This window comes from Heterocephalus glaber, unplaced genomic scaffold (genome assembly GCF_053883595.1).
Source record: "Heterocephalus glaber isolate CG9 unplaced genomic scaffold, H.glaber_assembly_v1.0 deba00000621, whole genome shotgun sequence".
NCBI classification, from domain to species: domain Eukaryota; kingdom Metazoa; phylum Chordata; class Mammalia; order Rodentia; family Bathyergidae; genus Heterocephalus; species Heterocephalus glaber.
In genome coordinates this window covers 6,804,471-6,830,464 of record NW_028258153.1, presented here as the reverse complement: position 1 = coordinate 6,830,464, position 25,994 = coordinate 6,804,471, and the positions used below count along the sequence as shown (strand labels likewise).

Genomic DNA, 25,994 nt, shown 5'->3' with positions numbered 1-25,994 from the left:
AAACTCGCAGCAGTTCTCCTATCTCAGCCTCCTGAGTGTGCACCACCAAGTCCAATGTGGTGTTTTTTTTAATACCACCTTATTTTCAAATAGTTGAGCAATAAGGAAATTTGTTGACAGCAGACCACAGAAGAACTAAGCAGCACTGAGGGAATGGAGCAGCACCTCTGAAAGTCCTCTACACTTAAAATGAGCATCTTATAAAAAGGCAAATTAATGCCAGGCATGGCAGCACAAGCCTAAAATCCCAGCTCCTTAGGAAGCTGATTCAGAAGGGTAGCAAGCTGGAGGCTCCCTGAGCTACATAACAAGACCCTGTCTCAAAAATAACACTTTTAACAGTCTGGAGATATAGCTCAGTGGCAAGCATCAAACGAGTTCAATCTCCACCAAACAAAATAAAATTTTTTAAAGGTAGATTTAGGAACAACTCCTGAATGGATCAGGCTGTAGCAAGAACATACTCAATGGCAGTCAGGTTGGACAAGGAGAGAGTTTTCTCTAACTCAGTAAGAGTTAAATAAAGGGACTTTTAACAAAAATGCAGACAGGATTTGAGTAAAGTATTGAGAATTGGTGCAGAGCTCCCAGATAAGGGACAGTGGGGTGCTGTTAGCATCCCTGGACCTAACCAGGCAAAATGAGGGAGCCCGAGAAAGACAGTGGTATGAGGGCCACCTGACGCGTGCCAGCCCGCACAGCATCATCTGGGACAGGCCCCAGGGAGAAAATGCCATGGCTTGACACTTCTCCTGTTCAGGGTCCTCCAGGCTTTCCCTCTCAGGCTTCCCACTAGCTGATCTCCATTCAACCTCTCCCCAACCTTCTACCAGGATTCCCATTGACTGAGCCCCTCCTGACTCCCACCCAGATTTCGCACTGACTGCACTCAACCTGACTTCCTGCCAGGAATCAGAAATCACAGGGTAAGGGAGCCATCTGTGTCTGCATGCCAGGGCACAGCTGAGGAAGGCAGAGGGCCGGTCTGAAGGTCTAGACAAGATTCCTGGATCACCACCGCAGCTGCAGGGAGGGTACGGGTGATGGTCCAGTCCTAGCAAGGCTGTAGCTGCGCCAGAACCTGGAGCCCCAGGTGGCCCTGTTCAAGACCCTAGTTTAAAACACACTGGAGGGCCAGGGATTTAGCTCAGTGGTTTCACTGCTTGCCTTGGAAACAGGAGGACCCGAGTTTGATCCCTGGTACCCCCCCCCCAAAAAAAAAACCACACTGGAACTGGAGATGACAAATGCCCTCTTGGAATCAGTTTTTTGTGCAGGTGATTCTCTTTCAGGTAAGTCTCCTAGTTCCTCTCTCCACATACACTTTCAGCCTCCAAGCCCCTCACTGCTGCTGACTCCTAGCCAAAGGCAGGGGGCCTGGCATTGTCACCTCCTCCTGACCATTCAGTCTGCCTGAGGTGAAGCAGCTAGGGGCGGGGGGGGGGTGGCAGAGAGGGGTACCAGCTCAAGTCCACTCCCCTAGTGGCTTAGGGACGTGCACAAGACACCTTCCCGGATGGACGTGCCACTGATTTCTCAACAGGACCTTGCAAAGTATGAGGTCAGACACGTTCCCCTGGCCAGATTCCCATCAGCACTGGCTCCAAGCCAAGCAGTCCCAGAGGCTGGCCTAAAGTCTTGGCTCCCATCAGGGTTATGCCTGTGTTTTGTCTCCACTCACCCTCAGTAATAATTCCAGACACCCTCCTGCACCGCCCAGCAATTTGCTGAGGCATTTGCTGTGCTGGACTGCACAGCTGGCTGTGGCTCTGCAGATCCCTCTGCTGCCCTCTGACCAACACCACACTTGCCCACAGGCCCAACCCAATTGCCAGAAGAGCACAAACCTGGTGCCCAGGCAGCTTCTGCAAGGCTCAGAGCCTCAATGCCAGAGCAGTTTCTGGGACCTGGGGTCGAGGGTGCACAAGGGCTTTCTGTTTATGGGAAGGTTCTGCTAATTCATCTTGGGACACCTAGTCACAGGCGTGCTACACACACTGCACTTGCTGCTCTGCACTCCCCACTTGTGTAGGTGGTGGTTTTGACCTGCTGTACCAAAACCCAGAATGCCCAGCTGAAATGGAGCTCAAAGACCCACTTCTTGGTTAACCTCTCTTAGTGACAGGTGGGCCATTTGAAGGCCAGAGCCAGTGGCACTCACCAAAGTCTTGAACTACAGGTGACAGAAGCCTCAGTGGACCTTGGTCTCCCAGTTCTCCGTTCATTACCCTCTTCTTATAACAAGAAGCTTCTCCTCAGTAGCTGGGACTGACAGTGGGACTAAAAGATTGTCCACTTGACCTTTTTCCTCCAGTACCTGTAGATAGACTCAGAGGGGAGGAAAAGCCAGGAATATGAGCCAGAGCACCCTCCCAAAGCGACTCTCATTTTTATTCATTTATTCCCATCCATCACCCAAGGCAGGCAAAAATTTGGGGCTGGCTGAGTGGTAAACATTGGAATGACAGAAGCATCTTGCAAAGCCTTTAAATGCCAAGACGTGCTAACAGAAACAAAGCACTAAAGTAGCAATCATTAGCAAGTACTGTTAGAAGAAAAGTACGAAATTCTACTTTAAACTGGTTGATCTAGTGAAGGGTTAGGGGTGTGGCTCTCAGGCAGGCATGGTGGCACACACCTGTGATCCAGCACTCTGGGAGACTGAGACAGGAGGATCAAAAGTTTGAACCAGCCTGGGCAATTTAATGACTTAGCAAGACCCTGTGTCAAATAAAAATAAAAAGATATGGGATGTAGCTCAGTGGAAAGACCCTGGGTTCAATCCCTAGTACTCCCCTTACCAAAAAAAATGTAACTAACTCTGGGGTCAGCTCCTTGCATGCACACCCCAACTCCAGTTACTTAAACTTTTATGCCTCAGTTTCCTCCTGTGTAAAATTGACAAGTTATAGACCCTTATCTCAAAAATAAAAAAGACTGGGATGTAGTTCTGTGCTCCCTGGGGTCGATCTCCACTACAGAAAAAAGAAAAAAAAATCAGATCCACCCAGGCATTGGAATGCTCCACAGCTGAAAAAAGAATAAGTAAGTTATTGATCATTAATAATAACGCCATCTCCAAGTTGGGTGTAGTACTGTACACCTGTAATCCCAGCACTGGGGAGGTTGATGCAGGAGTATCGCTGGGAATTCTAGGCCAGTTTTGGCTACATATAAGATCAAGTGGACTAAATAGCAAGACCCTGTTTCAAAAAAAAGAAAAAAATTACACTATCTCCAAAATACGTTAAATGAAAAGAGGGGAAATGCAGAGCTGTATGCATGGTATCCTAACTACTGTGTGAAAGGGGTGTATGGGGGGATCTCTGTGCTTCTAGAAGGAACTTGCAAGGGCTTTGTCAAAAATGATGGGCTGGGAGAGGCTTTGGGCTGGGAGGAATTTACTCTCCTCTATATGGGAATGTGTGTGTGGGGGAGTCATCTTTTGCTGTAAAGAGCCAGAGAGTAAATATTTTAGACTTTGAACACTGGTTGGTCAACCGTTTGTTTACCTCTATTACTACAAAGCAAGAGCCACAGGCAATAGATAAATGAATGCGTGCTGTGGCTGTGCACCAACTCAGTTTTACAAAGGACATTGGGATTTCAATACCCAGTGTTGTAAAATGTCCACCCCACCATCTTTTTTTTTTCTTTTTGAGTTAGGGTCTCACTAGTTCAGGCTGTCCTTGAACTCACAGTGTAGTTCAGACTGGCCTCAAACTCATGGGGATCTTCTTGCCTTAGCCTCCCTAGTGCTGGGATTACAGGAATGCACCACCATGCTCAGCCCTCACAACCATTTAGAAAATGCCTGTAGCCAGGGATTTAGCTCAGTAGTTCTGCCCCCTGCCTCAAAAGCGCAAGGTCCTGAGTTCGATGCCCAATACCAATAAATAAATAAATAAATAAATAAATAAATAAAATTTTTTTTTTAAATGCTTGTTAGCCAAGCGTGATGGTCGGTGCCTGGCTGTAATTCCAGCACCCTGGGAGGCTGATGCAAGTTCAAGCCCCTTCTGGGTAACTTAGCAAATTGGTGAGAGCCTGTCTCCAAATACAAAATGAAAAAGGGAACTGAGGATGTAGCTTTGTGGAAGGCCTTGGCTTCAACTCTCAGTAACACCCTCATCCCAAAACTGACTAAAGAACAAACTTCCTACAGTAGTTTCAGTGATTACATTAGCTAATGCACTTGGCCCAATACCTAAAATATGGTAAGTTCTAATCAATACTAGCAATTAATATCAATTTAAATCTTTGGTGTTGTTTTGACTTCACAGATATAGTGATTTGAACTAAATTTTATGCACAGAAATTTTGATTTAATAAAGTTCAAAGTTCACTCTAGTTCCTAGCTGTGGTGTTAATACAGCATGTACCTAGCTGTCATCAACTTGCCTGTCATACAAAGGCAGTGATGGATTTCAGGGAGCCTAACCCTTGAGCTAACTCTTGAGGCATGAACAGAATTGAGCCCAGTGAAAATGCAGGGAAGGGTATACAGTGCTGGAAATGGTATTGCAAAGGCTCAGCATAGCAAGTTTAGAGAATTTTTTAGGGCTATCATTCAAGCTGTGCTTTTTTCTACCTGATGCCACCTCCCTGGCCTACCTAGCCAAGCAGAGCTGTTTCCTGGAAATGGGAGACTGAGCTGCTATGTGGACTTTTCATTTGATCTGGGTGATGTAAACATGAGCCGTGTCTGTGAGCAGAAAAAGTCAGGCAATACTAGTGAGCCTGAAGAAGAGCAGGATGGGCCTGCTAAATGTAGTAGAGATGAGGACTCAGTAGTTCTTAAGAGAAAGCCTGAGAAAGGAGCCACCTTCCTGCTCCGAGTGTCTCTTGGAATTTTATGATCTTTGGGTCTATCAGATACTAAGATCTCAGATATCAGATACTCAGATCCTTCTTCTACATCTCTTCTGGCTTTTGCCTCATGAAAGCAGGGTTCTTTCTGTCACATACAACCAAAGAAGTCTAGACCGAGGCACCTGGCATGCTATGTCTGGGGCAATCTGAGGAATCCGGTATGGCCAAAGCAAAGACCATATTACAGATACGGGTGACCCAATTTTGGACTCACAATGAGGCTACAAGTGGACATGGCAATGTGCATTGGGGCATCCAGCTCCAGGAGCCCAGGGAAGTTTGGCTAGCCTAGAAACACATTTCAGGGGAACCTTACTCGTTGAGAACCAGAGCCACCAAAGGAGATGACATCCTCAGGGAAACTGGAAAATAGAGAAAGGACAGAAAGAGAAGCGATTAGACTCTTGGAGAACGTCAGCATTCAAGGGACTGAAAGAGGAAGAGGGGGCCCCCAAAAAGACTGAAAGAAGCCAAGAATGCAGGAAGAAAGCAAAGGCCCAGAGGAAATGGAAGTGCAAGAAGGAGGAAATGTGGCAAATGAGAACATTGTGCTGACATAGGCTACCGGTGGGAATGGAGGTCAGACCACCCTCCATCACTGGCTCCTCCAGGGGCTCTTCACCAAGACACCAACATCTCTTTTCAGAATGGTGGCAGTTGCCACTCTTCCTGCAGTCAGATTGATGGAAACTTTGCTCCCAGTCCTGCGCTCTTGGCTGCTGTGGCCCAACCCAACCTGACCCACAGCTCCCTGTCTATCATCACCTCCTTCAAAATCATTCCTGCCCTCCAGCTACCCCTGCCACCTTCTCATTTGGAAACATGCCAAGAATAGTGCTGCCTCGGGGCCTTTGCACTTGCTATCCCTTCTGCCTGGAATGACCTTCCAGCAGATATTTCACTTCTTTCAGGTCTCTGCTCAAAGTTCACCTAATATTGAAGCTTTCCCTTGCCACCTCAATTACACTAGCACCCCTCACCTCCCACACCTTCACTCTGTTTTGTTCAAAACACTAATTATGGCTTGATCTTACACTTAAGCTTATTTGTCTGCTGTGACCAGAATGTAAGCCCGAGAAGGACAGAGCCCATATCTGCTTGGATCACTGCTGTACCTCCAGCACCTGCTCCAGGCCCAGGGAAACAGCCGTCATGAAATATCTTGTGAATGAATGAATTTGGTAATATATATCCAAAACCTAAAATGTACTACCTTTCACCCAGATTTTACATCGAAATACAATATTTGTCCTAGTGAAGTGACCAAGGTTTTTCATGAAGTTTTAGGGGCAAAAATGTTTCTTGCAGCAGTGTTTGCAAGACTAGACTGGTTAAACTGAACGTGGTGGCGCATGCCTGTAATCTCAAAGCTCTGGGAGGGTGAGGCAGTAGGATCATGGGTTTGAACTCAATCTGGGCAACATAGTGACTTAACAAAACCCTATCTCAAAATAAAAAATAAAGAGGCTGAAGATGTAGCCTAGTGTGTAAGGCATGGGTTCAATCAATGGAACCACCAAAAAGAAAAAAATGTTGATTGGTTAAATGGTATGTGGTCCATCTAGAGAGTGGAATCCTGCACTGCCCTAAGGGGAGCCGTAGATGGATATTTAGGAATGGGAAAAGGTTTCTGCATAAGCAGACATTTCTTCTTCAGCATGAGCCGGATATAAGAAAAGTGGCAAGGGCTGCTGTTCATTATAACAAAGTCAAAGCAGGAACTGGGCTCCTTGGGCACCAGGAGGTAAAAATCGTGCTGGCTCTTGGCACATTCATTCTTCAGCATGAGGAGAATAAAGGTGATAGGTGTCCGCAGTCACCAGAAATGACAAGAGCGAGAACTACTCACGCTGCAAATGTGGCTCAGTGGCACAGTGCTCGTCTAGCACGCATGAGGCTCTGGGTTCAATCCCCACTACTGAAAGAAAGAAGAAAAAAAAGACAGCCATTGTTTTGCCCAAAAAGTGGATATAATCAATTCTGGATTCACTCAGTGATGTTTAGGGCTTTATTGCCACAGACAACTATTTTCAAAACTTTGAGCTGTCTTGATTGTGACCCTTTTTCTCCCTGTTAAGACAATTTTGGTACAGCAAAATTTCTTAGGAATACCATATAGGATTACAGCAAAACAGTTTATATTGTGAGAAAAACAAATCAGGCTCTGAAATAACATCCTCTCATTTTGTTTCATTTAGAGTGTTACATGTTGAGCCAGACATGGAATCCCACACCCGCAACCCCAGCACCCAGGAAGCTGAGGCAGAACACCACAAGTTCCAGGCCAGTCTGGGCTACATAGTGAGACCTTGTCTCAAAAAATAAATTAATTAAAATTAAAACTAAAACTTTCATTTAAAAAGTGTAATATGTGTAGTACAAGTTATGAAAGGTTGCACAGCTACCTGTTAATAGTGATTTCTCTAAGTCTTGTCTACTCTCTTTTATTGTCTCCTTCAGCTTATCCAAATTTTCTAATTTTTATACAAGATAATTTTTATGCGATAAATTCTCTCTCTCTTTTTTTTTTTTGAGACAGGGTCTCACTGTGTAACTCAAGTTGTCCTTGAATTCACTGTGTAGTCCAGGGTTGCCTCAGACTCACTACCCTCTTGCTTCAGTCTCCCAAGTACCAGGATTACAGCCTTGCCCCATGATGCCCCATTAAATCTCCTCATTTTTATACACTGAACCTGGTTATTTGTGGTTAAAAAAAAGAGAGATGAGAAACGAGAATTTGAACTCTAGCAGGGCAAGAATTAGTACATTTTGTTCCTGTTGCCCCTTGGGTTACAGCAAGAGGACATGACATAAATGTTGCTCAGTAATTTTTAAAAAAAGAAATGAAGAAATGACATAAATAGTGTCAAACGCTACTGAGAGGAAATGCTGTCCGGAAAGGCCATATATAGACTTGAGGGAAGGAGCCAGAAGACCAGGAAAGGCTGACATGAGTACCAAAAAAGAGTGAAGTCCACACAGCACAGGGGGTGGAGCTAGACAAGGAATTACCTGATCAGAAGGAAGAGAAGGTTGTTCCTGGCCTGGACCCAGAGAAAAGACAAGGGGGAGTGGAGCAGGTACAGATGTTGGAAGGCATCAAATTGCTGAGGAACTTCCCCATCCATCAGCCTTAGAGAGGTGGGAGACATAACTAGGTGAGAGAGATGAGAGAGAGGAGAGAGAGAGAGACAGAGAGAGAGAGAGAAATTGATTCTGGGCTCAAGAAGCTGGAGAGGGAAAGGACAGAAATAACCGAGGCCAGAAGAAAGTCTGAGAAAATTTCAAAGTAGGAAGAATAGGCAAGGAAAAGTGAAACACCATCGCACATAAACTGCATTATATTAAATAGGAATAATCTAAATGGTAGTGACAAGACCTGGTGCTACCGTGACATGGTGACTTTATAACACTGAAAACAAAATGCTTCATGGAAAAGGCTGGAAGGTTTTCCTCTCAATTTTACTGGGATCCTAAAACTTCTCTAGAACATAAAGTCTTTTTCCTTTTTTCTTTTTCTTGCTTTTTAGGTGTTTCATTTTGTTTCGTTTGCTCTGACTCTGTCTACAGTCTGTATACATACATCCAGGACACAAGCCTGTGACTCAGAACCTCAGGAAACCTCCAGGACCCCATCCCCCTCTTTCTGCCCCTAAGCTGCCTGAGGCCTCTTGCCAAGCTGGCCTGCACCCCCGGCCGCTTCCAGCCTGGCACCAAGAGTGGGGAAAGGCCAGGTTCCCTGACACTGTTCCGTGCACTGCCCAGCCCGCCTGGCATCTATCACTTGTGCTCCCAGCCCCATCTCCCTCCCCCTGAGCGGCCTTAGCCACAGCACCCAACCCCTGTACCACCAACTCTGAGCCATCACAGGCCTCTGGGCCTCACTCTGAGTAGCCAGAAATGGATTTGCCCCTAAAGACCCCTCCTTTCAGGAGTGTCAGGCTCCTATGAAGCCCAGGTGGGCCCAGGTGAAGTTCATACTGAGACTCTGCTAAACTAATCCCTGTCCATGGGACTCAGAGCAGGGCTGCAAAGTAGAGCAGACAAGCTGGGCCAGTGCCGGCAGGATGTGGGGTCGAGGGAGGGCTGTCATGAGACCCCTCCTGTGGCAGGCTTGTGTGCCAAGGAACTAGCCAAAAGAGAGAAGGCAGGTGTGACAGGAACATGAGACAGGAAACTTTATCCCTTCCTAAGCTTTGTCTTTTCTTTTTTCCATAATTATTAAATTTAATATAACTTATATCCGATTGTGCCTTGTAACATCATAAAAGCTTCCTATCAAAATTACATTGCAATGTGAGAACAGGTTTCTTGCTTTGCTACAGCTCTAGGAAAATGTTGGCACCAAATGCACTTTAAAAGAAGTTTTAAGGCTTAATAAAAATGCAGAGATTAGTAACTTCTCAATGTAGTGTGGAGGCTGAGAACAGGATGTATCTTGCTAATGCAAATGACAACCACACCACTGAGCTCACCTGGGCAGGGCCACCTCTGCTCCCAGCACTGAGTGCACTCCCCAGGCCCCAAGCTTAGAGGAGGACAAGGCAAGACAGACACAGGAGCAAGGTGGGGTGCTCTGCTGCCCAGGGGCCACACTGTAGGTCGCATTCCCCACTCCCACCCAGAAATCCTTGGCAGTGGTTGAAAACAGGGGCCTCCCTCAAACTGGGCAATAACAGTACACCACTGTCACATTTCTTCCCAGCATTCCAAATTGGAGTTCACAAGCCATTTTCTTGTTAAGAAAATACAGTCACAAATTGTGTCCATTTTTATCACTGGAATCCTTCCTTATAAATTAAACAAGTTAGTGCATTTGGGCTTGCAAAGCTAAGCATCACTAAAGACTTAAAAACAAATAAATAAAAAGGCAGGAAAACACTAATGCCTTGAATTCCATTCTTATAAATGACTTCGAACCACAACCATTTGAGTTCTTATGAAGCCAGGTGGAATTCCGATCTCTTGGCTCCAAAGTCTGCAGGGAACCTGAAGCAGGAAACTCTGGTTGACATAGCCATATGCACACCCCTCAGTGAACCAGAAACAGGAAGTAGAGCTTGGTGAGGAGCTGCCACAGTACTTAAAAACAACTAAGCCAATGTGAGTGTGACTGTACAGAGCTGTTGCTTTTCCAAAGTTTAATAATGGTGCAGTTTCTAGCACCTGGTGTGAGCAGGCCCGAAAAGCAGTAGCTGCACCCACAGTTCCTCTCCTGTCATCATAAAGGAAGCAGGGAACTGAGGCTGTGGCCCCTGCAGGGTTACCTCTGACTGACAAATGAAGCAACATGACTCCTGCTAGCCCGGTATCTTCACAAATGCAGTGGTGACCCTGGTGCCAAACTAAATATCCGGGCCTAAGGAGCATTGTTTGTGAATACAACCCAGAGGCTCTGCAAAGCTTTCTAAAGGTGGCCCAAGCAGCTCTTCTTTGTCTCTGGTGTGGCTGAGCAAGGGATTTTTTTTCTGCAAGTGTCAGAAATGGAGCCAATAGGCATTTATGTGAAGTTGATTCTTAGAAAACAGCTTTTTTATATATTATTAAAGAAATCAACCTAAAAACCCAAGGTTCTCGAGCATGTCTTCTTCCCGTCCATCAAATACAGAAACAAGTGAGACCCAGGAAGAGTTCAAATAAGCCCAGTGCTCCGATGTAACCAAGAATATTCTAAGTCCTGCAGCAGCCTGTGAGCCTCACACGTAAGAAGAGCTGTGTTTGGCAGAGGAACTCCGCATCATCATGAGAAACAAAGGCCTACACTTAAGGTCGATGACAGGAAAAACAGGAACCACACAAGCAAACCTGGCATGTCACGGACCACAGTGAGTCTCCATAGAGAAAGGCGGGCTGCTGCGTGAGAGCTGGCCAGGGTATTAGATCCAGGAACTGTGCAATTCAGAGGATAAGGACACAAAAACCTTCACAGAGCACCGTACTGAAGATGACTGCTCAGTACTGTTGACAGCTGCTAAGGAAGAGCCACCAAGACTGCAGGAAAATGCAATGGAATTAAAATGAAAAGGAAATATTGGAATTCAGCAGTAATTTCAGAAGTGGGAGCCATTCTGGTGACAGGTAGCGTTAGGATACAAAGGGTTGTGTTTATGGAGACTCCACCGCCTTCTCAATGTTTCTGCTCACGCTCCCCTCCTCCATCCCACAGAAATGGACAGGTTTCAAGGTTTTCTTTCCAAAGTACTTAAAATGCCCAGTCAGTAGGCAAACCACAGATACAAGAACTGGAAAAACCTGCCAAGCCTCCTGCTGCCCTGCAGCGCCTCTCTGCCCTCATCCATTTTAAAGTTCTGCTCCAAAGCAATGACAAATGGGAAGACCCCATAGAAGTTGCGCTGTTCCCCTGCAGATGTGTCCCTGACACCTGGGGAGGCACAGGCCTCAGTCCAGCTCTCAGGGGAGCAGGAGAGGCTGCGAGCAGCCAGCCTAGCACATACACAGAGCCTCCTGCCCCACTCTTTTGGGCTCTAGAAGATGAGAACATCTGATACCCTATCTCGAGTTTCTGATCTGGCTATAGGTGAGGCAGGCGCCCTTCTTAGTAGGAGATGCTGGATTTGCCTCCTGGTGGGTTCGGGACTTTGTTATGAGAGCAAAGCGATGGCCCCAGCTTGGGCTCCTGGAAGTGGACTGTGGGCGTGTGCTCCGGCTCCTTGGTGCGGTCCACTTCTCCTGAGCTGCCCTTTGTGCCCAGCTCTTCTCACGGTGAGGTGCTTGCTGCAGCTCTAAGGTCTAATCTTCTCCTTCACACACAAAAATGTGGTCCTTGGGTTTGTTTGGCTGTGACAACGGGGAAATCACAGTGACCAGGGGACCAAAGCTGTCACTAGTCTTCCCACCAGGTGGATTCAGATGCTGTCCTTCTACACTGGAGTGCATTCATCAAAGATTCCACTTCTTTTCCCTCCTGGGGGATTTGTCCTCTTGGGTATGTCCTGAGGTTCTTCAATTGGTCCAAAAATATTAGATGCCATCCTATTAGGCCTGTTTGAAGAAACAGCTTCTTCCAGACTTCCCAAAAGATTGCTCAGTTCTCCTCCTGGAGGTTTCATACCTCTGGACCCTGCCTGGCTGGCCTCGCCCTCCGAGGCCTCTCAAGCTTTGTCTTTTCATCTCAAAGCAATCTGATCCTTTGGCAGAGATGTAGGCCCACTCTTCTATTAGCAACCTGTCCTGTAACAGAGTGCACGAAGCAGCAACATTAGCAAGGAGATGTGGGGACACGCATTCAGTCTTCACCTAGATCACCTTCCCAAGTCTTCTCTGCAACAGTAAATAATGTCTGTCATTGAAGGATGCAGCAGATGTCCAAGGCATACATCACTTTGAACCCTGACAGCATGCTTCTAATGTTGCCATCCTCCAAGGAGTTCGGGGTTCAGAGAAGCTAAATACCTTGCTCAGGTCATGCAGTGAGTCAGGAGAGACCAAGCTGGGGCCTGATTCAATGCCACCTGTGGCTGTCCCCACCACAGGGCTTCTCCATATGTCACCAGTCAGAATCTCAGCTCTGAAGGCAGCTAGTCCTGGACTGAACCACTTTTGCCACTTACCTGCTGCTGTGCTACCTTGGGTAAGGCTCTCAGTCTCTTTAGCCTTACTTCCTCCTTTTGTAAAATGAAGATAATAATAATTCCATAAAGTCTCAGCAAACATTACATAAAATAATCATTCACCTAAAAGGTGCTTTCACATTACTTGGCACATGGTAAGTCTTTAATTTCCAGCAAATGATAACTATTATTAAAATCTGTTAATAAAAGATTGACATAAAGGTCCTCCTTATGTTGTAGAAGCTAAAATAGAACTCAGGGATGAAAGTGACCCTTTCACAAAACTGCCAAAAGCAGCCTATCTTTGGGTCCCTTCCAATAAATATTTGCTCTCCCCTTCCCCAAACCCTCAGAATTCTCTTTCTCTCCCTCCCTCCCTCCCTCCCTCTCTCTCTCTCTTTCTCTCCCTCCCTCTCTCTCTTTCTCTCCCTCCCTTCCTCCCTCCCTCTCCCTCTCTCCCTCTCTCCCTCTCTCCCTCTCCCTCTCTCCCTCTCTCCCTCTCTCCCTCTCTCCCTCTCTCCCTCTCTCCCTCTCTCCCTCTCTCCCTCTCTCCCTCTCTCCTTCCCTCCCCCCACCCCCTCTCTCTTACGGAAAGCTTAACAAATGAATTGATCATTACACCTTGTAAATATGTATCAAATTGTAGTGCTATATCCCATAAACATATTATGTGTCTGATGAGTCTAAGAAGTTGTTCTGAAATCCCAAGTAAGGCCAGGTAGGTAAGCATCCACTCACTGGCAGCAAGAGGGGAGGCTGCCTGTTACACTATGGTATTCCACAGTCTGTGGGACAATGTGCTCGTGACCTTGAAGACTCAGGGAAGGAAGGTCTTCTCTACAAGAGAATGATTCTCATTCTACTCTTGATGAATAAAGTAAAACTGTTCTCCCAACCCAGAGGCAATTGTCCTTTTCCAAGGACCCTCTTAAAGGAAGGAATTTCTGACAGGCCAGAAAGGATGGGATTGGAGGAGTTCAGGGAGAGAAAGCAGAGGAAAGGCCTCACAGAGGCACCTCACATCAGATCTGCCTGGAAAGCTCATACCAAGAACTGGCCTCTCTGGAGCACCTGGCTCCTGACAGTGGATCTAATCAAAGACAGACATCACTTATCAAGTTCACAGAGTGATATTGTGCTATTTGTACCTCTCAGTGAACCCTAAGATTTAGGACATCTCATCTTCTTAGAGCTACAGAGAAAGTCACCTAATCAGATCTAATTTCATGGAAGAGGAAACTGGGGTTCTGAAAGTTTAAGTGAATTTTCAAGCAACACAGATAGTCTTCCTTTTCTTTCTCTTTTATTCAATGAGAAGCAATTTCCAAATCTTCAGGCTCAGCTAGTGGTACAGTAAGACCCCCGAATCAGGGTCTTTGTTCTCATCTCCTTAGATGGAATTTCATGAACTCCCCACATGAGCTCCATTCATAAGTTTTCTTTGTCCCCCTAAATTTCATTTCTATAGTGCGTGACTTTATTTCAAGGGCTTAGAGCAAAGATGTCTTGTTTTGTTTTGTTGGTACCAGGGATCGAACTCGGGTCCTTGCGCTTGTGCAGCAGGCAGCGAACCCACTGAGCTAAATCCCCGGCCCAAAGAGCAAAGGTGTTTGTTCCATAAGCAGAGGGCTGATCCTTTGCCTCTTGCTTATTAACATGTGGGAACGTGCACAGGGGACAGGAAAAGCTGCATACTGTCAGGGTCCCAGCTGAGAGGGATGCCCAAAGATGCTGGCAAAGTAGGGATTCCTGCTTTGCATGTTCCTTAGCCTGAGATGTGCTGAATCTCCCCACCCCCTCAATACCATCAAAACTGGAGCAGACCCAGCTCTTTCAGGAAGACAACCTTGTTTACAGAAGGGACTAAGGGAGAGGTGCGGATGTGGCCACTTTGGTTTCTGTTGGGCAACATGATTCCTTCCCATGTCGGAAATGACTGGATTTCATCACAGGCTCCTCCCCACTTACCTTCTAAATCTTGCTTCTTCCACCTCCATGATTTGAGCTGATCCAGAAGAAATGTGTGATATTTCTGAGATAATGTGGAGTCATTCATCCCCCAGCACACATGTACACATGTGCGTGTAACGTACATGTACACACTGAGTTACCTAGAAAACGGATGGGTGTATCCTTCAACTTGACTTTGTGTGGGGGTTGAGGTGCTGGGAAAATTCACAAGGAGAAAGTCTCAACAAAGCTTAGCTGTAAGGAAAGGAAATAAAGAATGAGAAGGAAAACTCTGTCCTCTGTCTTTCATTTTATGTGTTGTTTCAATTTTTATTGATTTCCAATCATTAAGTTAGATTTAAGTACATGAGAAGCAATAACACACCGTCACACACACACACACCCTACTGGATAACATACATTTTTAACATTTTAAATAAATATCTACAGTCAAAAGCAACACAGCCAGGCATGGTGGTGCACCCTCATAATCCCAGCATTCAGAAAGCTGAGGCAGGAGACGCACCATCTAGGCCATCCCGGTCTACATAGTTAAGTTAGTTCAAGGCCAGCCTGAACTACATAGTGAGACACTGTCTGGAAATGAAGTAAAATAAAATAAAAACAAGAGAAAGAAATCCCTAGGGAGCAGAACTAAAGAGGGAACTTAGAGACGTACAGACTTAACATTGAGTAGAAGTTGAAGTTGGGAGGTCAGAAAGCACCTTGATAAGAATGGTAGTATCAATGAGTCTACCAGTTCCACATGCACCAGAGGACTGCACCTTGATTCCCTGCTGAAAGTAAGGAACTAGGAAGGAACTGGCCAGTACTTGAATGGGAATAGGAAAGCACCCACCAACACTGAGACAGGACCCCAAGCCAGGTGCCTGCTGCAGACCATGAGAGAAAGTGGGCCTTCTGAGGGTCTTCCAGAATCCCAAACCCCAGTAGAATCATTATGGTGGTGTCATTTCGAATGTTGTGGAAACCAGGGACCAAGAAACAGCAATAAAAAAATGCTCTGAACCAAATGACCCAGTCGGATTTCAGTAAGAACACCAATGAAACTGTCCGTGTGGATACTTCTTCATAATCAGGACACAGGCAAGATTCTCATGGGGGAAAATGCTCTTCAAAAGATGAATTCACAATCAAATATTACAAAGAACTAACAACCACTACAATTAACAATCAGCCTACATAACAAATGGAAGAAATCACACCTGAAGAGGTTAGAAGTCCTTGGGTGGGAAACGCAGAGGAACTACAAATGCCTCTCTAAGAAATGCCTACCTGCTCTGGAGAGAACCAGAGAGTGGCTCAGCTCTTCCACCAAAGCCACCTAAGCCAATGATTCCAGCAACTACCAATGGAATGAAGGACAGTTCCATTCCTCTTCAAGATGCAGAATGGTACTGGGAGGGTATTTCCAGGGAGGACCTAAATGACAAATTATGGGACATACCAGCTGGTACCTTCTTGCTCCTTGATGCCTCAACACAATTGCAGGGAAATTACACTTTGACTTTGAGGAAGGGAGGCAGCAACAAGTTAATAAAGACCTATCATTGGGATGGTAAACATGGCTTTTCTGATCCTCTGACATTTAATTCTGTGGTGGAGCTCATTTACCACTATCATTATGAATCTCTTTCTCAGTACAATCCCAAGCCTGATGTGAAGCTGATGCACTCAGCGTCCAGGTACCAATAGGATCAGTTGGTAAAAGAAGATAACATTTATGCAGTAGGTAAAAAACTACAGGAGTATTACTCTCAGTTATCAGGAAAAGAGCAAAGAATATGATAGGCTACATGAAGAATGTACCAGAACATCTCAGGAAACACAGATGAATAGAACTGCAATTGCAGCTTTTAATGAAACAATTGAAATATTTGAGGAACAATGTCACACACAATAACAACATAGCGAAGACTATATTGAGTGATTTCGCAGAGAGGGGAATGAAAAGGAGATTGAACGAATTATGATGAATTATGATAAACTGAAATCACGTCTGGGTGAGATTCATGATAGCAAAATGCTTCTGGAGCAGGATTTGGAGAAACAAGCTTTGGACAAACAAGAAATAGATTTTAAAAATGAATAGTATCAAACCTGACCTGATCCAGCTGCGAAAGATTCAAGATCAGCATCTTTATATGGTTCAATCACAAAGGAGTGAGACAGAAGCGCCTGAATGCATGGCTTGGAATCAAGAATGAGGATGCTGATGAGACCTATTTTATCAGTGAAGAAGAAGGAAACCTGCCACATTATGATGAGAAAACCTGGTTTGTTGAGGATATCAATCGAGTAAAAGCAGAGGACTTGCTTTTTGGGAAACCTGATGGTGCATTCTTAAGTAGTGAGAGTAGCAAGAAAGGATGCTATGCCTGCTCTGTGGTGTAAGTTCTTTGGGGAAAATGTTTTAGGAAAAATGGTATCTAAAATTATCTTAGGGATTCAAATTTATATGTTAAATAAGTTAGACCCTGCAATTGTTGATGTTAGATTTCAGATATCTGGGAGAACTTAAACTGAAAAAAAAAAATCCGCTTAATTCTTTAGTAGTTTCCTGTATGCCTAAACCAAGTTCCATTGTCAGACTAGGACGGCTTGATTAAAAAGAACTGTTTTGGGGCCTGGGATTTAGCTCAGTGGTGCTGACTTTTGCCTCGCAAGCACAAGGTCCTGAGTTTGATCCCCGGTACCAAAAAAAATAGAACTGTTTTTACTTTAGAAGAGAAACTGTATTTAAAGTTTAAAATGGAACACTAGTCTGTTGAGGTAGTGATGGAAAGTATGAGCGTATTTTCCTTAAGATAATTTTATGACTTTTTATTTTTTAAAGCTTGTTTTCCCTTTAATAGAAAGCAGTTGATTGTGGTAGCACATGTGGGTAATCCCAGCACTTGGGAGGCTGGGACAGGAGGATCATGAGTTCAAGGAGTGAGACTCTGTCTTTTTTTGTCTTTTTTTTTTTTTTTAAGAGAGTGAAATTCTGCAATAACCATTAACCATATCTTAGTCAGATTTTCCTTGAGTGTGGTGTATATTCCTTGAGCAGGCAAAGATACTATTGACAGAATCCATACTTGGAAAGGAAACATGATGATTATGAGGGCAAGCTTTGGTGCCAAATATAGTGTGTTCAAATCTTGGCTCTACTGCTTCTTTGCCTACCTAGTTCCTTAATCTGTAAAACAAGGGTACTAATAAAAATAAAAATAAAAAATAGAAATCACACCTGAAGAACTAAAGGTAGCCAAGCAATCTGAAAGTGATTTTAAAGTAAATATGCTTTTTTTAATCCAGAGGAATTTTATACTAAAAATGGAAGATTGGATGAATATATTTACCTGCTCCTCTCAAAAATCCACTTAAAATGGGCTGAGGTTGTAGCTCAGTGCATAGAGTGCTAGTCTAGCATGTCCAAAGCTCTGGCTTGGATATTCAGCACTACAAAAACAATTCACTAACAATGACAGTTTTAAGGACTAACTCCACAAAGCATAAAAACAAAAATATTGTGAAAGAAGACAACAGATGTCTTATACTGGGAAGACAGAAAGTAAATGAGTAAGTGGTAATTGAGTTATTTGAGCATAAAAGATACAGAGACAATAAAGGGAGCCAAAGAAGTCTCTACAAAAACTATAATATACTTAGAAAAAAAAGAGGGAATATTGCATTCATGAGGCAAGAATGGATGCTTTCAAGGGGAACATTAGGGAACAGGAAAAATAAGTCTATTAAAAATTTAAAATACGGGCCGGGGATTTAGCTCAGTGCTTCTGCTACTTGCCTCACAAGCGCAAGGTCTCGAGTTCGACCCCCAGTACCAAAAAAAAAAAAGAAAACAAAATATGGTAACAGAAATTTTAAATTCCAGTGAAAAAGTTGGGAGATACTGTTAAAGATAATGTCTTAGAAAGTGGAAAGATGAAGATACTTAAAAATAAGCAAAAAGTGTAAAGTATTAGTAAATTAATCTTGGAATCTCAACATCCAAATTAAAGGAATTCTCAAAAAAGAGAATAAGGAAAATGAAGTATAGACAAGTGTCAAAGAAATAGTACAAGAAATTTTCAGAGAACCTGAGTTTGCAGATTTAAAAGGTTCATTAGATGCCTAGCACAATGAATGAGAATTCTCCTACCAAAGCACATCATCATGCATTCTGAGAAGAACTTTTAAAGTTCTAAGAGAAAACTCAGTCACATACTAACAATCAAGAATTAAAGGCCAGGGGATTTAGCTCAGTGACCCCGCATCTGCCTCACAAGCACAAGGTCCTGAGTTCAATCCCCAGTACCAGAAGAAAAAAAAGAATTAAAACAGTATCAGAAATCTCAACAGCAACAATGGAAGCTAGAAGAAATCAAGAAGAGCCTGCAAAATTCTGAAGGAAAATGAATTCCAACCTAGAATTCAATACCCAGCCCAAATACCAATCCAGTGTGAAGGCAGAGTAAAGATATTTTGGGGATTGCATGGTCTCAAAAAAGTTATCTCTTATATATCCTTTCTCAGAAAAATCCAATAATCCAGCAAAATAACAGTAAACCCTAAGACTGGTGATAGCTAGCATTTAAATATTAAGTATTGTATGCTACCCATTCTTTTAAATGCCAAGCATGTGTGCATACTCATTCAATTTAATCCTCATAGCAATTAGCAGAGCTTTATTCTTGTCCACACTGTACAAGGATGAAGAAGGATGATAAGTGACCTGCCCTTTGTCATAAAGTCTATAAGTGACCCAACTGGGATTTTTAAGGCAGCCTATCTGGCTCCAGAGTCCAGGATCTAAAAGAAAAAAGAAGACTAGCTGAGTACGGTAGCAATGCCTGTCACACCAGCACTCCAGGAGACTAAAACAAGAGGATTGTTAAGTGTGAGCCAAGTCTAGGCAATTTAGCGTTTAGAGAGACCCTGTCTCCAAACAAAAAATAAAAAAGGATAGGGATGTAGCTCAGCAGCAAGGCCCTGTGTTCAATCTCCAGTAACCACAAAAGGTGTGTGGGGTATTAACATTCATTAATGATTTTAAAATCTAGACTGTTCTCATTCGGGGAAGGACTTTCAGCATGCCCATTCTACAGATGAGCATGTAGAGGTGCAGAGACTAAGCACCCAAGATGACATGAGGTAGATCCAAAACACAAATCAATGTCTGGGTGATTTCCACCTGTGGCTGGCAGGGATGACCTCACTGGTATTTTGAAACAGGCAGAAGACTCCATAATGGCTACCTGTGCCCTGGAGAGCAGAGGATCCAGGAGCAGTTAGAGTCACCGGTGGACAGCGGCCCAAAGTGTCTGCACTAGAAGGCTGAAGAAACTGTAGATCAACATCCAAAGACAGTGGCAAAGACCCTGTCTCAAAACAATTTTTTTTTCAAAAGTCTGGGAATGCAGCCCAATCCCCAGTACCACCAAAAAGTAAAAATAAGTGAGAAATAAATATACTTCTTTCTCCACTGCTCAAAACACATTCCCTTATTAGACCAGCCAAATTTTTATCTATTAAAGAACAAGTAGCTGAGAGAATGAGGAAGACACAGTAGATGTGGATAGGAATGAGTAGGGAAAAGAGTAAGGAGCAGATCTACGATTGCCTGTGGATGAGAGAGGAAACCACCCTTCCATATGAAATTGGGCAACTATGGTTTAACTGTGTTATTGGGCGACTATGGGTTAACTAAGCAACTATGTTCTTTGTGGAATACACTTGAGTGACCAACACAACTTCTGTAATCTGTCACGAAAGGAGCATAATGGACTCACAAAGTCCGGCCAGAACTCTTCCCACCCACCCCACCCCCTGCCCCTGCTCCGTTATCTGTAAATCCTCCTTGCTATATTCCCAGGGCAACTCCAATAAAATTAAGCCTCATAAATATAAAAAAAGAGGTATATAAAGAAAAGCAAACTTCTATTTGGGGCTCTCAAGACTGACAGGAGAATCACTCACTGAGCCGCTGGCATTAAAGGGATTTGCTCCTTCATCACGTGTCAGTGGTCTGTCTGGGAATCTCATGCAGTTTCCTGCTGCATGGAGAGAGAGGCTCCAGACACTTTTCTATTTCACAAGTGCATTCAGGAATCACTCTGCTTCAGTCTCCCTCAACTTTGGCCTCCCTCTCCTATTTCCTGGACCTGCTCTCTGCTGCCACCCTTCCCAACTTCCAGGATCATGCCTGGGTTTTTTTTCTCCCCTCATCAGCACACTTCCAAGGCCAATTCTCCAGAAACACTGAAACTGTGTGACAACCCCCGCCCCGTGCTAGATATTCAAACAGGGGCATCTGAGCCTATTTGTGAACCCTCACTGAACTCCTTGGAAGTAAGTTTCTAGTTAAGAAAATAGAGACACCCCCCCCCCAACTATACCTGATTGCTAGCATTACTCCTACTGGTCCTAATTTTTCTATTCAATTTCTTTCATACTACCAAAATCATTAACTCTACTTATGCATGTTTTCAAAGCCTGTTTTTCTCCTCTCCAACTTATGTCTGATTTAAATCATTTAGAATCTACTTAGCTTCATCTACCCTATCTATGTTGGAAGAAAAGTCCTTTTTTATTGCAATTATCTGCCACCATGCTATTTCTATATCAAATATTATGAGTGTCTGGGGGCTAGTTGGGAGAAAAAATATGCAGTTTATGACTACAGGCCACTCCCTGTGACACAGTAATTTTTACAGCATTTCTTCCTTCCTGTTGAGCAAAATGTACAATTTTGTGCAAATGCTATAAAACATACTGTGATTTCCCCCCAGAGCCTCCAACTTAATATCAAAAGCCAACTCAGGGCCTGGGATTTATCTCAGTGGTTCCGCCCCTTGCCTTGCAAACACAAGGACCCGAGTTCGAGCCCTGGTACCAAAAAAAAAACCAACTCAATTTATGCTGCTCTGGGAAGAATTGTGGCTTGGAAATATTACTCAGTTGTCTGCCAAAAAAGTAACAACAATTATTGGGCTGTTGGCTGCTATGTACACCTAATAGTGTAGAGTGCTTTGTAATTTTAAAAGGTCAGTCAAACTTGCTACCTCTGAAATGTTCACAATAATCACCACTTTATATAGAGATTGTTACAAATGAAGCACAGAACAGTTAAATGCATTGTCTTAGGTCATAGACTCAACAATCTGTAGACTTGGAATCCCAAGATCTTTCAATTCATCTACATAAATTTGTACTTTCTAAAAAGATTAGGCATTGGACTTTCCAACTAATATTGCTTCCTTTACCCCATTCTGGAGAATGCCAACATTTTCCTCAGAAAAGTTGTTTATTTCCAAAATCAATTATAGAATGAGTTCCTATTACTATGGTGAAATAAATATCTAAAAATCTCAGCAAGCTACAAATAGAAAGGAACTTCTTGAACCTGATAAAAGGACTCTGAAAAATCTACAGCTAATACCATTTTTAATAAAGTGTGAATGTTTTATGGTCAGGAACAAATCTAAGACATCTGCTTCTACCACTTCTATTCAGCATTATATTGATGGTCTTAACTAGTGAAGAGAAAAAAAAGAAATAAATGGCATTAAAAAGGAAGATAAAAATGACAGAAAGAAAAGGAAAATATAAAACTATCTTTAGTTTCAGATGAGACTTCATTTATAATAGCTTTCCAAAAACCAACAAAATTCTTAAGGATAGATCTAACAACATATATACAAATCTGTGTATCAAAACTATAAAACATGGGCCGGGGATGTAGCTCAGTGGCACCACAACTGTCTTGCTGGCGCAAGGTCCTGAGTTTGATCCCTGGTACCAAAAAAAAACCCAAAACTACAAGACATTCTTTGCAAAGAATTAAAGATTTAAATAAATGAAGAAAGATGTCATGCTCATGAACCAGGAGATTCAGTATTAGGGCATCCATTTTCTCCAAATTGGTCTACAGATTCAACATAGTCCAAATCAAAATCGCAGTTGGGTATTTTGTTGAAATTGACAAAGAGGTATGAAATTAATCAGAAATACATATAGTCAAAGCAATTTAGAAAAGAGGAGCAGGTCTGGGAGTAACTTTCCCATGTTGGAACAAGAATATGAAGGGTTGCATGAGAGAGGTCTTCAAGAAAGAAAATAAATTAACAGCCTAAGGGCTGGGGCTCTAGTTCAGTGGTAGAAAGCACTTGCCTAGCATGGGCAAAGCCCTGGATTCTACCCCTAATACTGGGGAAAAAAAGGGTTAAACATATTCACAATTATCAAATGAGTCTGAATGCCCCAAGAGAGGCATTTGGGACTGATGAAATAAGTAAATGGAAAATCCTATCATCAATTTTAGGGAAAAACAGGACTGGTATAAAGAAAGGAAATGTAAACATTGTACTCAACTGTAAATAATTTTTCACATGGTCATTATTATAACAAAACATTGATTGAACACAAAAAATGTGGTATCTGTGTTTGTGTTTGGTTGGACTGGGATGAAAGCAGGAAACAGGCCAAGAGAACATGAAATTCTCAATTATTACAATAGAAATCCATAGGTGGTACAGGGGGATCAGAAACTAGCAGAATAAGTACAATACTGAGAAATATGTTGACCCCTACATAGTGTATGAAATATCTCTGGGAGTTGAATTCATTGTCTTTGCCTGCAGGGATTGGGGCTGGAAGGTTTCTGGTTCTCATTTTAAGCTTTATAAAGCCATTTCATATTTTCAACAATGCATAGAAGATACTTTGATTTTTAAAAAAGAAAAACTAATTTTTAAAAGCCCAAGTTAACAATGACTGCTTTAAAAAAAATTCATCTCTACTCTAAAGATGTTGAATTTAAAGACAGAATAGCAGGATGGATGAAAACAATGAGGGTGAGAATCAGGTGTGAGCCCCTGGTGGCTTGGCAGGTGAAGCTCAGAGCATGGTAACAGCAAAAGGCTGACTCCACGCCATCTGTAGGTTAGTGGTTGAGAAATGGTCATTTTATTTCATTTACATCTATGAGATTGTTGGCTTTTCAGGGGCCCTTATTATAATACCATTGCTGGGAAAGGGGCAATCTTAAATCCATAAGGCCTGAAACCTGGATTATCACTTGGTATTTTTACTGGAACTATTAAGAATGGGCCACTGGCTTGGAAGGCAAGGGAGAGTAAGGGGCTGTGGTTGGTGGAAAGGGGAACAAGTTTAAAGGGAAATGGGAGCTCGTGATGTAATTATTTGGTGGCTGGAACATTTTAACCAAGCCTACAAAACAATTTTTACTTTGATATTGGGGAATGAACTCAGTGCCTTCACACTGAGCTACATCCACATCTTTATTTTATTTTTCATTTTGAGACAGCATCTTGTTTATTTGCCCAAGATGGGCCCAAACTTGAGATCTACATGCCTCAGTCTCCCAGAGTACTGGGATTGCAGGTATGTGCCACTATGCCTGGCCAAATTAAATTTTGTTTTAATCAGCATGCATTATGAAGAACATCCATTCACATCCCAACTTTATCCCTGATGCAGACCCCATCCCTAACCCCAAGCCCATTCCTGACCACCTGCCACTTCTGAGCCTGACTGCTCTCCTACATTCACCCCAGTCCTGATCCCTGCCCCATCATGGACATAAGCCCTTCTCTGAGGTGAACCATCTGCCTGGGCATCTAATCCTCATCCTTTCTGCTGACTAAAACACCAGTATAGTGGTACCTTTGTTCACAAACTTAATTATTTTCCACAATTCTGGTCACAAACGGAATTGGATGAGAATAGAATCAAATTTCCCTGTAAAGTCAACATTGAACCTAACCATTGAATTTGATTCAGCTCTCATCCAATTCTGTTTGTGACCAGAATCATGGAAAGAATTAAGTTTGTGAACCTAAGTACCACTGTTTTTGATAGAATTAATACATTATACACTGTGTTAATGAAGTATCAAAATCCTGGCATTTTAGAAAAATCCAAAATCTGAATCACCTAACGGGTATGTCTTGAGCTAGGCCCAGAGAATCACATGCCATCTTAAGAAACCCAGTCAAATATTATACTTGTTTGAAAAGAATTCTGACTATATCCCTCCTCTGTTTTAAACTCTCACTTGCTGTTTTACTTCTGTTTAATTCCCATTTCCCAAACTATGAATGAGGCTGGCTATCTTTTCCTATGTTTATTGGTTATTTGTATTTTCCTAGACCCAGTATGGATCCCCATTTACTTCCAGGAGCCCTTCGGAAGTTGTCTTTAGGGTGAAGGAGAAGGAAGATGGATGCTAAGGAAACAGTAGGAGAGGTGGAAGGGGTCTAAAGGAGGGAAGGAGTGGAAAGAGGCCCCAGTTTTCAGCCTTCCTTACCTGATTCTTTCTGCTTTCTTCCCTACTTCTGTACTGAGTCAGATCTACCCCTGACGGCTTGAGCCTCTGACTCCTTCCTCAACAGCCTGCCTGGAGAACTTCATGTGGGCCAGGCAGAGGCTCCTCAGAAACCTTTAGAAGCTTCTGGAAACTCCTGGAAGGCTTCTATGATACTCCAAAGAGGATGGTGGCTCTACCAGTGAGGGGGTTTTGCTTCAGCCTTATAACCACTCACTCACCTCTGACATCCATTCCATGTCTGACCCCTCCCTGGGACTCCCCACACCTCCACACTTATCCCACCTTAAGCCTCCCTCCAACCTGGTCCCAGCCATAGGTGGACTCTCCCTGTCTCTAAGCCCTTACCAAGTCTCTGACTCTTAGCTCATCCTGACCTCCAGCTCTCTCCCTATTCCTGACATTCATCCTCTGAGTTTTCATCTGACCCAAGCTGCCACCCCATCCCTGCATTCTCTGCATCTTGACTCTAACCTCAATCTCTGATCCCAGTTCCACCTGGGAGCCTCAACCTCAGGCCATTCATAACAGTGTCCATCTCACATAAACCAACACCTACCCAGATTTAGTTCAGCTCGTTGGAGATTGTTTAGCACCATTAGCAATCAAAGGAACCCCAATGTCTTCAGTACTCGCCGGCAACACTTCTACACAGATAAAAACTAGAATGACGATAAAACACAAAGGCAAATGTGATGAGTGAAATGTGTTGCCCAGGACAGCAGGAAGGTGTCAAGGAGAGAATAGATAAGAGGTTCTGGGAGCAGATGGTGTGCAAATGAGATCAGGCCTTTTTAGCACTATTCATTCATTCAATAAATATTGACTAAGCATTTAATGGGCTCCAGCAGTGTGTGGGACACCAGGGATGTAGAGTGAACAAAACAGGATTTTTGCCTTCAGGGAGGGAAAACAAAAACAACTATAATTCCAAGTAAGCATGGAGGGGCACAGTTAATACAGTACGAAGGAGCCAGGCAAAGTCCTCCCCAAGAAACGATGCATAAGTGAAACTGAGACTCCTGGGAGGAACATTTCCTTTTACACATAGACAAATGATCCTCCACAGCCTAAGGTACAAAAACAAATGCAAGTTTCTGTGCCTCAAAGGACCCTTCTGCCAGGGGATGCAACCCATCAACCCAGAGAAATGCTTTTTGCTGGCCCCATTCTATTGCAGGCACAACCAGGAATGCCACACATACTTTTCACTCTGTCACACGCAGCACACTTGCACAGGGACTAATGTG

At 43.5% G+C, this 25,994-nt stretch overlaps 2 pseudogenes; one reads left to right on the top strand and one right to left on the bottom strand.

The window, feature by feature from the left end:
* Positions 1-11,428: 11,428 nt before the first annotated feature.
* LOC101700625 (jupiter microtubule associated homolog 2 pseudogene) lies at positions 11,429-11,972 on the bottom strand (annotated as a pseudogene).
* A 3,323-nt stretch (positions 11,973-15,295) lies between these two features.
* Positions 15,296-16,808, top strand: LOC101700258 (phosphatidylinositol 3-kinase regulatory subunit gamma pseudogene; annotated as a pseudogene).
* Positions 16,809-25,994: the final 9,186 nt, after the last annotated feature.